This window comes from Bactrocera neohumeralis, unplaced genomic scaffold (assembly GCF_024586455.1).
Source record: "Bactrocera neohumeralis isolate Rockhampton unplaced genomic scaffold, APGP_CSIRO_Bneo_wtdbg2-racon-allhic-juicebox.fasta_v2 cluster10, whole genome shotgun sequence".
Taxonomy (NCBI): domain Eukaryota; kingdom Metazoa; phylum Arthropoda; class Insecta; order Diptera; family Tephritidae; genus Bactrocera; species Bactrocera neohumeralis.
The window spans coordinates 5,686,400-5,700,615 of record NW_026089623.1 but is presented as its reverse complement, the minus strand read 5'-3'; the positions used below and the strand labels follow the sequence as shown (position 1 = coordinate 5,700,615).

At 38.6% G+C, this 14,216-nt stretch overlaps 1 long non-coding RNA gene across 1 annotated transcript; it reads right to left on the bottom strand.

Moving 5' to 3' along the window:
* Positions 1–2,958: 2,958 nt before the first annotated feature.
* Positions 2,959–7,413, bottom strand: LOC126764983 (uncharacterized). Its single transcript, XR_007668197.1, has 4 exons — positions 4,709–7,413; positions 3,539–3,621; positions 3,095–3,478; positions 2,959–3,037 (listed from the first exon to the last, which is right to left on the bottom strand). It is a non-coding gene; the product is annotated as an uncharacterized LOC126764983 (long non-coding RNA).
* Between the last annotated feature and the right edge of the window lie 6,803 nt (positions 7,414–14,216).

Here is a 14,216-nt window from a genome sequence, read left to right as displayed (position 1 = left end):
CTTGAGTAAAAATTGAGATATCATGATGAAACTTGGTACACGTACTCCTTGGCTCCATAAGAAGGTTAAGTTCGAAGATGGGCAAAATCGGCCAACTGCCACGCCCACAAAATGGCGGAAACCGAAAACCTATAAAGTGTCATAACTAAGCCATAAATAAAGATATTAAAGTGAAATTTGGCACAAAAGATCGCATTAGGGAGGGGCATATTTGGACGCAATTTGTTTTGAAAAAGTGGGCGTGGCCCCGCCCCCTACTAAGTTTTTTGTACATATCTCGGAAACTACTATAGCTATGTCAACCAAAGTCTACAGAGTCGTTTCCTTCAGGCATTTCCATGTACAGTTCAAAAATGGAAGAAATCGGATAATAACCACGCCCACCTCCCATACAAAGGTTATGTTCAAAATCACTAAAAGTGCGATAACCGACTAACAAAAAACGTCAGAAACACTAAATTTTACGGAAGAAGTGGCAGAAGGAAGCTGCACCCAGGCTTTTTTTAAAAATTTAAAATGGGCGTGGCGCCGCCCACTTATGGACCAAGAACCATATCTCAGGAGCTACTAGACCGATTTCAATGAAATTCGGTATATAATATTTTCTTAACACCCTGATGACATGTACGAAATATGGGTGAAATCGGTTCGCAACCACGCCTTCTTCCAATATAAAGCTATTTTGAATTCCATCTGATGCCTTCTCTGTATAATACGAGTATAAACATTAGGAACCAATGATGATAGCGGAATAAAACTTTACAAAAATACGGTATTTGAAAAATATGTAAATGACGTATTATGAAATCTCGATTATCACTTTATCATGCGAGAGTATAAAATGTTCGGTGACACCCGAACTTAGCCCTTCCTTACTTGTTTGTTATAGGATTTACATCTTCGCTGGCATGAGCAGTTGAAAGCACTAGCACATTTTTCTTCGAATGAGTTGTAAAGCTTACTAATTGCATTGGTTTTGAAAAACAAAACACAGATTCAAATACACCTCTTTTTTTGCCTCTTCAGAGGATGTAAATAGTTTTGGCAATTGTGGCTTATTGCCTCGTATTGTGCCCACCAACGTAGTATTCCGCAGAAGCAAATCTTCCGCCAGTTCATAACTTGTGAAAAAGATGTCCATCGTAATATTCGCTCCCCTATCCAAATATTGGTTGCTGAGTCGCATAACAAGATTGTGCGCAATACCAAGCGACCGCTGTTCATTAGGCTGTGCACCCAAATATACTTCGCCTGCAAGTGGATAGTTGGTTTTTGCGTCAATAAGCCAAAATATTTTTACGCCATATTTTTCAGGCTTAGAGGGAATGTATTGGCGGAAACTGCATCGGTTTCTTGTTGAAAGTAACTGCTGATCAACTGTCAATTCTTTACCTGGGACAAATGGTATCGTCAAATTCGCCAAGAATAATCCATGCATGATGAATAGGCGCCAATTTGTCGTATCGTAGTCTCTCAGCGCGAGTCCGGGAATCGTCAAAGCGTATAAAACGGTATAATTGCTCAAACCGATGCAGTGACATCACTGCTCTATAAAAGGGAATGTTCGTTTTGTGAAAAAGATCCTTAGCATTAACTAAGTTTGCCTTCTCAGCTCCGGAGTATAAAATTATTGCAATAAAAGCATATAAGTAATTCATCCGCATTTGTATCTTGCCAATATCTTTTTTTTTTTTTTTGAACAGTTTGATGCATATTTGCCTGTATTACTCTTTTAGCTTTCCTATTCGTTTGAAGAGCAATACTTTCAACAAGAGACACTGGAAAAACGCGTATGAAGGCATCGATTTTAGATCCAAAACTTTCCGTGCATAGTGAAGTTGATTGTCTATGTATTTCCAATGCCAGTTTCGTTCGCTGTTTTTCAGTTTAGCTTGGCATTGACCACCATAAAGTTGTATTGTTTCTTCCCTGACCACAATATTTTTCTCCACGATTACCCTCAATAGCCGTATATGACAAATTAAGTTTGCTTTCGTCATTGTCTCTATCTACAGCAGCCTCCTCATGGATATATTCTTCGAACCATGGATCACTAATGGGCTGAGCATTATCATCTCCGTAGTCCGATTGGTCACTGGGTATCGATTCGGGGTCACCACCAAATTTAGGTTCTCTTCCACCATCATCATCATCGCTATCATTAGCATTCAAATAATTTGAAATATTCTCCTCTTCTTCTTTCGTCAATTCCCGCCGTAAATTGGCCAAATAAATCGCCAATTCTTCACTCATTTCAAAAATATATATTCGTCACAACCAAAAATGAACTGTTCACTTGAAAATATTACCCGAAACTAATTAGAAATACACAATAATCACCAAAACCGTTAGAAAATTACGCTTCTTCATAAAAACTGTAGGAAGAAATATTATGGGCACTGAGTGACCCAAGTCACGTATAGCGTACACACCATATAAAATGCCGTTACTTTCCTATTATAAGAGTTATATGTCCAAAATTCTGTCAACTTATAACTAAAATAACAGTTTATCACTACGTGGAATATAGATCAAATTGAACTGCCCAAATCCCATAAATTTAATTTCATAAAAGAGAATGGGCACTGAGTGCCCAACTCACGGTTCTAAGGTTAACACATAAACAAGTTCATCTCTTACCTCGATTTGTTACTTCTAGAAAATTCAATTTTTTTTTAATAAAATGTAGCATTTTTTATACTGTTCTGCTTTATTTAATTGTAAAATCATATTTACTTAAGCTAATTATTTGAATATTATTACATTCGGCAGAAAATGTCAATTTGTTATTAAAATCAAATATTATTATAAGTTTACTTCAGTATAAAAATTATAATTCTAAAAATTCATATTTGTATAGAAAAGTAAAAATAGAAACTACAACTTAAAACTAATATATACAACTTAGAACTAATATATATGAATAAGTAATAATAAGAAAATCTATACTAATTTAGCCTTAAGTTTATGTTTTTTTTGTTTAAATCGATTGTGGCTTAAGGATTGTATATTTGTCCTTGTCAGGAAATACATATATCTAAAGGGAAACGTTATAAGTTAAAACATTCAAATATATGTATATTAGTAAAAATACCTATCAAAAACTGACCCAACGCTCTTTAGCTTAAGTAGGGATTCTTTCCCTTTGCGCCTCTTTTAATTATAATGGCAACACCGCCTTTTGAGTCCTTTCCCTTCATTATTAGCCGCATCTGTTATGAAGAAATAAATGGCAGTAAATTATATTATTATCGCATTATATTTAAAAGCGAAATATTTGCCATAGCATCTCTGCTTTCTTTTTGTGAAAGTTTGTCTTCCACGCAGCTCTTCCGAGGACATGGACAGTTTTGAAGCGAGCTCCAAATAATGCTCGACCTCCAAGTCACCGGTGGTGCGACTAATTGAATGGTGCATATCTACCGCTATGACGCCGCAATAGTTTACTTTGCGCTTGCACCTCGGCCTTTTCTGACATCTATAGAATTAAACTATAAAAATTTGCTTTTATTTTTTAAATGTAAAATTCACTATTTACTGAGTCTTTTAGGGCTTTTTCAATGGCAGTGAGACGGTCATCAGCACCACTTATCAGTTTTGCTACTTGGGTCTCAATGGCATCTGAAATACATAAAAAAATACCGATTATAAAAATGTGAACTACCTTATGACATGAAATGTTAGTACTTTATAATAATAATATTTTAAGGTTTAGTAATTTATAGCAACACATATTAGTTAGATAAATATTTTTGATTTGTAAATATCAGGAGGAAAATATATTTGAGAAGTGCCTTTACAAAAGACAATATCTACATCTTAATTTTTTTTCTAAAATGAGGAAACGTTATAAGGGAAATATTTACTGATTTAACGAATAGTAGTATTTCTGTTTAAGACTCACAATTAAAGCTTTTTTTACTTGGGAATTATTTTCGTGAGATCAACATCCAAGTAAAAAAGTTCTGTATTCTAGCACTAGGGACAAGACTGCAGGACAGGTTTAAAAAAATTAAAATAAAAATGTATTCTTTTGAAAAGACACTCCTCATTTGCTTGAGGCAAGCTTGAAAAAGTAAAACCGTACGAGGCCAATATTATTTAATTTTAATTAAATTTGTGTCCGAGCAAAGACGCGCATATGTATATTCGAACTATGTTTACTTATATTCATTATGAAACACTATTTTTATTTTTATTTTAAACAATTTTAGATATCCTGCATACACACAGATATCTTGTACGTACAAATTAACATTTTTCGTTATGGAGGAGGTTCTTTAGATCAATAATATATATAGTTACAGTTGCGGGAATATTCGTGATATTTGCATTTAAATTTGAAAATTACCATTATTTTAAGTATGTATTTTGTCGATTTAAAATTAATTTTACACTAATATTTTGTATTTATATGTCCACTCAAATTTCACTTATTCGTTTGAAAAATTTTTTTACATAATATTGCGTAAAAACTGTTTTATATCAATATTAAACTTATTGTTCAATTATATATATTTCACAACAACTAAATTATTCCAGAAAATGTAATGTAATGTGTTGGTGAACAGTTGAAAATGTTTGAATGTGTTTGTGCAATCTGTTCCCTCCGTCTTGCAGGGTAATGTATACCTAAGCTACAGCAAGGCGTGGTTAACTGGGTTCTCTAGTTATTAATATATTATATTATGGATAAACAAGTACTCACCAAGGTTGAGGGTGGGCACAACATGCTCCTTCAATTTCTTCAATCCCACCGCTCTTGGCGCGAAGTGTTTCATGCAACAAATACGTTGTGGGCGGGTAAATCTTGCGGTGGTGGGATCCTTAGGTTTTCCACCCACTTTTTAAATTGCTGCTCATCCTTCGGGAAGGAAAACAATTTGTTAGACGCCGAAATGCACTCGCGAAATCGACACTTTCTCTTTTGAAACATATTAATAACTATTAATTTCTTAAACTTTTCTTTAAAACGCACGAACACGAAATAATATATTCGAGTCGAAATTTTTTTAAAACAAAAATTCTGCTGACAATTTTCTCTTTAACTTCCATTTTGGTACAATTCCCTCACTAAAACTTACAATTAAAAAATATTTAACTATTTGCACATAATATAGAAGAATTTGTTTCAAATCGAAATATTTTTTATTTTATTTTATTAAGGCTTACATAATAAACAAATTATTATATCAACTAAAGTACGCAGCGCTAGCAGCATAAGCTTTCGGCTGACTGGTGGGAAAAATTAGAAACTTGTTTAAATACAACGAAGGAGATCTGTATCCTTCAGATAACTGTAAATTTTAGATATGTTGTTAATAGTTGGGTTCATTAAAAGCTGAACAGGATCATCATTGTTAAAGTTTTAAAGTCTGAGGCTGTCCAGAGCAGGACAAAAAACGAGTAGGTGTAGCACACTAACCGTTGACTCACAAATGGGACATTAGCTGATGTGACTACCATCCAGAAGGTGTGCATTGGTAATGATAGTGTGTCCAATGCGGAGTCTGACGTACGGAGTGATGAGATTGACTGGCAGAGAGGTCGGAAAGTTAGGTTTCGTGCGATTTGGCTTAATTCTTGAGTAATGGTGATTGTAAATTACCCAATCAACAGCTAAATTGGTGTTTCTCAGTTGAGCGATGAGCCGGTAGATATCGCCCTTAACGAAAAATGGTGAGGTTATAGTGGGAGAGTGCTACATTTCCTTGGCAATTGAGTCCGCAAGCATGTTTCCAATTATACCCGAGTGGCTGGGAACCCACATAATTCTGAGTTTATGTGGAAGAGATATCAAAATGTCTCTGATTGCGCAAATGATGTAATTGGAGTTATTGCAGTTTTTTAAAGCTAGAAAGCAGGATAAACTGTCAGTACAGATAATATATTTTCCTTTGTTCAGCTTTGAGTATTGAACAGCTTTAAGAATTGCGGTAGCTTCAGCTGTAAATATTGAACAGAAAGAAAATAGCAGGCCATACGAAATAGGGTTTTCATCTTCACTAACTGCAGCGAAGGAGGTGTGAGTACCTTTTGATCCGTCTGTGAATAGAAGTTTCCAACCAGCTGATTTGAGAGGAGCTGTTACTTTCAGGAAGTGGGCTTTATAAACATTGCTAGAAGTATTGTTCTTTCGTAGTTGAACTAAATCAGAAACAACTCACACGCCACGGGGAGTGTTTAATACTCCAAGGTAAAGCTATTTTATGCGGTAACTCATTTATTTTCACAAACATGGCGCTTTTGTATAACGATGATTGAATCTTTGGCGATCGTATACGTGTCAGAGCTGAGTGGAAATCCTTTTTCAGAATAAAACTAGGATTGATTAGGAGCTTAGGATAGAGTTTATATAAGCTCTCTTCCATATTGTCTTTTAAAAAAGGCAGTCCAGATTCAGGCAATATGTTTTTTATCGGAGATGTTGGAAACGTACGAGTAGAACGACGGGCAGTAGAATGACACGGTGCGGCAAGCAACTTGATATGATTTTTAGAATGGTGTCCATATATTTCTAAGCCGTAATTAATTATTGATAAGATGAGAGCTTTGGTGACCTTTACCAGTAGAGCAGGGTCAATGAGTGAGCGCTGACATGAAAGATACTTGATTATGTTTAAATTAACAAATAGTCTTTTTCTTACATATTGACAATGTTGCTTAAATGAATACTTAGAGTCTAATATTAAGCCTAGGAACTTAAAACTATCTGTACAGATTAAATTTATATTATTAACGGTAAGTGTGGGTGTATTACAATGATGTTTCTTACAAATATGTAATAACTTACATTTAGAGGAAGAAATTGACGTGTCCGAAGAACCCGACCAATAGATTAAGAGGGATAAGATTTTAGAAAAGGAAGACGTAACAACGGACTAATCGGAGGCATTAGAAAATAATACTAAATCATCAGCATAGATTTGGTGACTGATATTAGGGAAGACAGATAAAATTGTACTGATTTCATCAAATGCGAGAATAAAAAGTATGACTGAAAGGGGGGAGCCTTGGGGTGTTCCATTATAAAGAGGTAGTATAAAGGATCGGACATTAGAAACAAGTACACTAATTTTACGTTTAGAGAGAAAAGAATTAACAAAGTTATATATATGTGAGCCGACTATCCATTTTCTAAGCTGCCTTAATACCACTTGTATACCAATCCGATCAAAAGCTTTTAAAAAATCAAGTGAAAGTATCGATACATGATTTTTGTAGGATAATGCATCAGAGACAAATTGGTCAAGATGCAGAAGAGCGTCTAACGTCCCCTGCCCCTTCTTAAATGCAAACTGGTTATGGTGAATAAGATTGTGAGATTGAGCATACCAGGGAGGTTTACCAGGTTTTAAAATTGGAATGACAGCGCTGGTCTTCCAAAGCAGAGGATAGTTACCTGTCCGAAGGATGTTAATCGGTAAGTGTTAATTTGTATTTGTCGTTATTGAGCAATGCCTGCAGCAGGGTTGTGCCTGTATCCTTCCCGACCCGTGCTGTATTGAGTCCAACCCGGGCCCGGAGGAATTTTTCTGCTGTGTATGCGCAAAATGGCTCCATCCAAACTCCACCTCGGTCAGGTGCAATACATGCAATGGATGGAGCCTTCTTAAGACCTGTTCTGTCCTTAAGACTATAGGAGGACCACGCGTTACGTGGCCCATGTTGCCTGCGCAATACTGCGACTCAAGCCCTACGGCTGTGCACCTGCACACAGTTCGCGCTCCAGCGCCGCCCTCAGTCCGAGTGGCCAACAGAGTGATCCTCACTAATCCCCAGGAACTCAATCAGGCAACACAGCTCCCATCTGACTTATCCGCCCCCAACCTTCATCCCGTCCTCGTGCGAGAACCAACCAGCAGCTCTTGTCCTCGCACAGTCTGTTCTGTGTGTCAGGACCGTCATACGTCGGAAATGTTACATCCGTCAAGGGCAATGCTTGTATCGATCAAAAAGTCACTTTTCGGCGTGTTCCGGCCTTAGCACCACACGTGAGTGGGAGGAATCGTACGTTGCCCCACATGCAGCAGTGAGTCTGCCCCTCGCAACTCTCACAACAGTGGCGTTGCCGTCCAACACCCCAGCGTGACAAACTGCCTTCATGGGTTCTACAGCTGGGTGCAAATAACCACCACCCACACGTCACCTCTCACCCCAGGATCACACACGACACCCGCGACAAAAACCCTTTTTTTAAATTTAACTGCAAATTTGATGGAAGACCGGGAGAAGGTTTCACGAATCGGGAACGGACGATACGGGGGTCCAAGAAACCCGGGAAACAGCCATCGATCTTTTTGAAAGGGGGGTTTCAAAGAATACGTAAAGATCACGACGAGATAAAAAATTTCATTTTTAACCACAAAAACCGGGAGATCGCCTTAACCCACGAAGAACGACCCCGGGAATACCCAAATTCCCCGGGCATTGATCCGGTCAGGCGAGCCCAGTCGAAAATTTAATCCATTCCCCAAAATTACGTTGCCCCCGGGGATATCACCCGAAAAGGTGCGCCACGTCGTGGTGAAAAACCCTTTTTTACAGGGACTTGGCCCCACCACCCATCTTTGATTCCCGCCTTTTGGCAAACCCACCCCCTGGGGAAAGGGGCCGGGTTGACGATTCGAAATTCCGGGACAATGAACCCACGAACCCCCCCCGAAAAATGGGGGACCTGTAAAGCTCGCCGGGTATTACCATTGCTTTTTGGTGGTGCACATAACCCCGACCTAGCAATTTCCCCCATCAGACCATCTTAAAAAATTATCTCGATCGAGAAACCTCCCCATTTTTTTTCCGGGGACAACCGCACCATATTAATTTAAAGTTTTCCCTGGCCCACAGAATTTTTCCGAGAGCACCCTTCAACGCCCCAACCATTCCAGGACGATGTGGTTTGGGAACGTCAATTCCGCAAGGTGATCGCAGCAGCTACTGCTCGCTTCATCCCGGCTGGAAGAATAGCGGAAAACCGCCCAAATTTCTTAGCCGAAGCAGCCGTTTTAGCTAACGAGTGCGACACCTTACGCCATGCCGATCCCGGGGATCCCCGAATAAGGGGATCTCGGCCTTATATTCGGCGTATGGTAAACCAACATAAGCGGACGAAATTTTATGTATTATCTAGAAGTCCTGTAACCTCTCTCCACTGGTGTGAGTAAGCTTTTCTACAGTCAAGGCTTTATCTAATCCGAAGAGACATGATGACCGAGATGAAGTTCAATGCAATGGCCATGAATAATCGGGCCCGAAGAAGTGCGCGAGCTATTTTAGCCGGCAGTTCACACTGCACCTCCGGTTGACAAAGCTAAACGATGTTAACCGACGGCTGCGCAAATGCCAAACGACGGCGCGCCACTACTTTCACCGATGAGGAGTGTTCTGGGTGTCATCAAAAGCAAAATCCTCTAAACCATTGGCCCTGATGGAATTAATATGCTAATGCTAAAAGCATGTAGGTTTCTATGGGAGTAAAATATCTCACCAAGGTCCTCAACCTGTCGCTGACCACTCTTCATATACCCGATGTGTGGAAAGTCGGAAGTGCGGGTCCCACTACTGAAACCTTTGAAACCTCGGCCAACAAAGGGAATCTTATCGTCCGATAACTCTCCTCCCCCAGTAGTGAAGACACTTGAGGCCTTTCTACTCCCCGACCTTTACTCACCACCTGAGTCAGCCAGCCACCAGCATGGATTCCGAAAGGTGCACAGCACCACCACAGCACTTAGCGTCATAAACGCTCAGATAGTTCGTGGCCTCAACCAGAAACCACCCTGCGAAAGAACGATTCGTAGCGTTGACCTGTCGCTTTTGACACGGTCAATCACACAACGCTACTGCAGGACATTCAACAAACTACGCTCCCTCCAGGGTTAAACAGGTGGACCATGAACTATCTGTGCGGGTCGGCAGTCATCCGTATTATTTCGAGTGTAAAACATCAAAACTGAGAAGAAACAGGGGTTCCGCAGTGGTCCTCTCCCCGCTACTGTTTAATTTCTACATCTCGAACCTCCTACAACCACCAGAGGGAGTTTCCATAACCTCGTACGCTGATGACTGCACGATATTGGCGTCGGGCAATGGAATCGATGGCATGTGGTCAAACGTAATTGACTATCTTTTCGACCTTTCTCGGTTACTCGCCACACGGAACTTACCATATCCCTCACTAAAACCACAGCGACCATATTCACAAACTGGTCGAAGGAGTATAGACTTGAGCTTAATATTGCAGTCGACGGCGTCAATTCCGACTGTCAAAAATTCTAAGATTTTAGTAGTAACTTTCGATAGTCTATGCTCCTTCTTCTCCCATACGACCGCGATTATCGCCAAGGTACAGAGCCGCAACAAAATCCTCGTCGCTAGCCGGCAGCACGTGGGAAAAAGACAAAGAAACGTTGTTGGCAAACATACAAGGTAACGGTCGGCCGGCTACCTCAATTACGCAGCGCCCATATGGTCGCCTGGATGCAGTGGCGCGCAGATGAGGAAACTTCAGAAGACCCCAAAAGAGGGCTCCAAGCGTTAAAATCACCGGCCAGTAAGAAAGGAGTAGTTCCAGACGGGGAAGAGATGACAGATATCACTTTTAAAGTGAAAGATTCATTAGAGAGGGAATAGGCACAAGTAATGATGAGTTTATAAGGAGAAAGAATTTCTATGGAGAGGGAGGAGATGTTTGAAGGAGTAGGGGGGAGGGTGTTATGTGGTACTTTTCTGTTGATCAGAATGGCTATTCCCTGTTTGCTGGTGGTATTGCTGGGGAGGTTATAAAAATAACCTATATATGCCTTGGGGGTATGAGCTACAATATTGTTGGCAAGATGAGTTTCATTTAATAATATTGCTGAGGGTTGAATGTTTTAATTAAAAGTTCGAGTTCGATGTAGTTATTTAAGTATCCGTTGATATTCCACTGAAGGATGGATAACATGGATAGAAAAATAAAGAAAAAGTAATAATGTGAGGTTATGGAATTTATTGTTCCATCAACGAGGGTGACGGAGATGAAAGGAGGAGGAGGTTGGATAGGTGTTATGAGCAGGAGGAGAGATGGCAAAAGATGCCAGGGGGAGATAAGGTGTGTGAGGAGGGCGATGAGATGAGAGAAAGTGGAGAGAAAGATGGGGAGGGGAAGAATTCAAAGGTGGGGGGTATAGAAGAGGAGTTCTTTTGAAGTTTCTGGAAGTTCTATGTGATGCAATGGATTGTTGGTGGAGGATGAATCGTTGTTGCTTTGTTGTTGTTGTTATTATTGAGGTTAGAATTTTTTGGATATTGAAGTATTATCTTTGATTTTTTTGAGTTTGTATTTATATCGCTGTTAGTTTGCATTTTTGCCAATGCTGGCGAAGGAGAAGGAGGAAGGTGGAAGGAAGTTGATTTTTTTACATGGTAAATGGCGTCCCGCATGGTGCATTTTGTATAGTTTTAATCTTTAATATTTCTTTCGATTGAATAAATTTAGGGCAAGCATTTGAGGACGAGGGGTGTTCACCTGCGCAGTTTGCGCAGTAAACTCTGGTGTAATCAGAAGGAGGAGAGTGGTTAGGAGGAAGGTTGCAAATGACACAGGAAGGAGTTTTTACGCAGTGTTTAGCGGTGTGTCCTAATAGCTGACAAGTTTTGCATGCATAGGGTTAGGGTAGTACGGACTGACATCTAGGGTTCTCCAGGCTACTCACCCTGTTAGGAAATGTATATTTATTGAATGTTAATAATACGGCACCAGTAGGTACACGAACGCCTTAAACCATTTTGTTAAACTTATGGACTGCAGAGACACTTGTTCCTTGAGACCAATTATTTCATCGTCGCTAAGTTATAAATAAAGGGGCATAAATTGTGCCCTTGACTGACTAAGGGTGCTGTGAAGAGCGACTTCAACAGCACCGCACCGGGTAGATTCTTAGTGGAAAGGAATTTATCAGCAATTTTGATTTTTACAAGAAGGAGTAGGCTGCCATCGCGAAGTGACGAGATGTTGTTAATATCTTTTACTGATAGTTTGAATACCTTTATAAATCGCGAAGCAGGAGATGGATGTAATAGGTTTACCAGCATCCCGCGACTTAATGACGAGGTATTTGGGGTCATCCTTCTTTTGTTATGGGGAGTTCCGGGAAATAGTTCCAACGTTGATTGTTCAGCCTTTTTCTTTTTTAGTCTGGGCTGAGGATAATAGGGCAAACCTATTATCACCCAGATTGTTGGCCCCAGGGGGCATTGTGAAAATATTACTTCTTCTGTATGCAAAAATGTATGAATGTAGCACAAGTTAATAATAAGAAATAAACACAACGAGAAAATAACAGTAAAAAGTTTTTGTGCACAACTGTAAAGTACCGTTATAACACAGACACTGCTAGAATGCAGATGCTCAACAACAGCATTAGCGAGAGAGAAAAATGAGACCGTACGGTATGACAACACGGTTTCGACTGGATAGAAAAATTTATAATTCATTATTATTGCAGAAAGAAGAAGTTGGACACAGAAGAACTATGAACGCCATATTATGTATTTTTCATTTTTATCAATTCTCGTTCAGTCTCGAATATCGAGAGTATCGATAATTCGAAAATTCGAATGTACAACAGTGGTGCCATAATTTCGAACATAATCTTGCCGCAATTGTTTTGTTGTGAGGTTTTTCATGTTCTTTTTTAACAAAAATAAATAAATAAAAATCAACCGCGACGGTGTTACTGCTAAAAAAACGTCAATAGAAATGTAAATGAATGATTCAAAGTATATTTTTAACATTTTAACCAAAAATTTAAGTGAATGACGGAAATATGCGTTGAACACGCGAAACATGGAATTTTTTATTAAAAATAAAAATATATAATACTTTTTTGTTTAAGCGCCATATATTCGCAAAGTAGAATTGTAAACAAAAATTTTTAGACATTTTCCCGTGAAAATTGGTTCACGTTTTCGGAAAACCGCTCTCCCTGGAAACTTTACGAAAATAACTCTGGTCGCGCCAATACCCGGGTGACTGAAGTACTTTCGCGTAGTTCTCCTTTGCAATAATCCTGATCGAGCCAGTACCCGGTGTATCCTAAGTATTTTATTACGTAATATTATTACATAATATTAGTTGTTTATTACATTTACAAAGGAAAACCCATATGCATGGAAAGATTGTTTGTACCATTTCAATTTGAAATATATTTTATTGACACAATTTGTTTTTATTAGAACTAAGATTTCTAAATAAAAATGAGAATTTAGAGCGAAAAAGAAAAATTTGATCGAATTGCGCATATTTGCTTATCATTTGGCAGCGCTGTATTTCTTCATAATTGTTAGCACACAAATGATGCTGAGAGAGAATAGAGATTTTTACTAATAAAACCTGTAAAAAGTGTAAATTGTGAATTTGTTGAAATGTTTACAGTTTAATTATATGAATTTGAAATGAAACATGTGCATAAAGGTATTAAATGTAGTGAAAAACTTGTTGAAATGTTCGAATTTTGGGAATTTTTGAACTTTAGTCGAATATCTCGTGCAAAACTAAGCGTTTAGAAAATACCTATAACTCTATATATTTTTAATCAGGATGACTTCCTCTTCCAACGGTACCTCAGATCGCAAGGCCAAAGAAATCGGAACTTGCCTCAGAATTGCATCCCCTCGATTTCGGGGTTAAAATGGGTATCATTTACGAGTCCTCCAGATCAAGAATATACAAGTATATATACATAAATAGTTGTCGCTGACTTATAGTTTTTGAAATATTTGCATTTTTAAAGTTAAAAATTCAACTATTTAAAACGAGTGTTTGCACGATTACGATTCTGTGGCGCCGCGATTTGATGGTAACGATGAAGGAGGAGGTCTCTCAGGATAAAAATATATACACATTATGCCGTATATATATATACATACCAGTGTTGTAAGCTACATATTGTCCTTAAAAAACTATTAAAATTTTTCTGTTTAACATATATAAAGAAAATGGTACAAATGGTTTTTGTATATTATGTTAATTGATAAATAAAGATAAAAAATAATATTCCTTTGTGTGGAACTACTTTCTGCACTGCAAAAAAATAACCCTCATCGATCGAACACCGGGGTATTCAAAGTTCCTTTGTGTCGAACTACTTTCGGTGCATCGACACCGCCGCGCCAAAAAAAAAACCCCCCATCGATCGAAAGGGGGAAATTTATAGTTCCTTTGGCCCAACCTT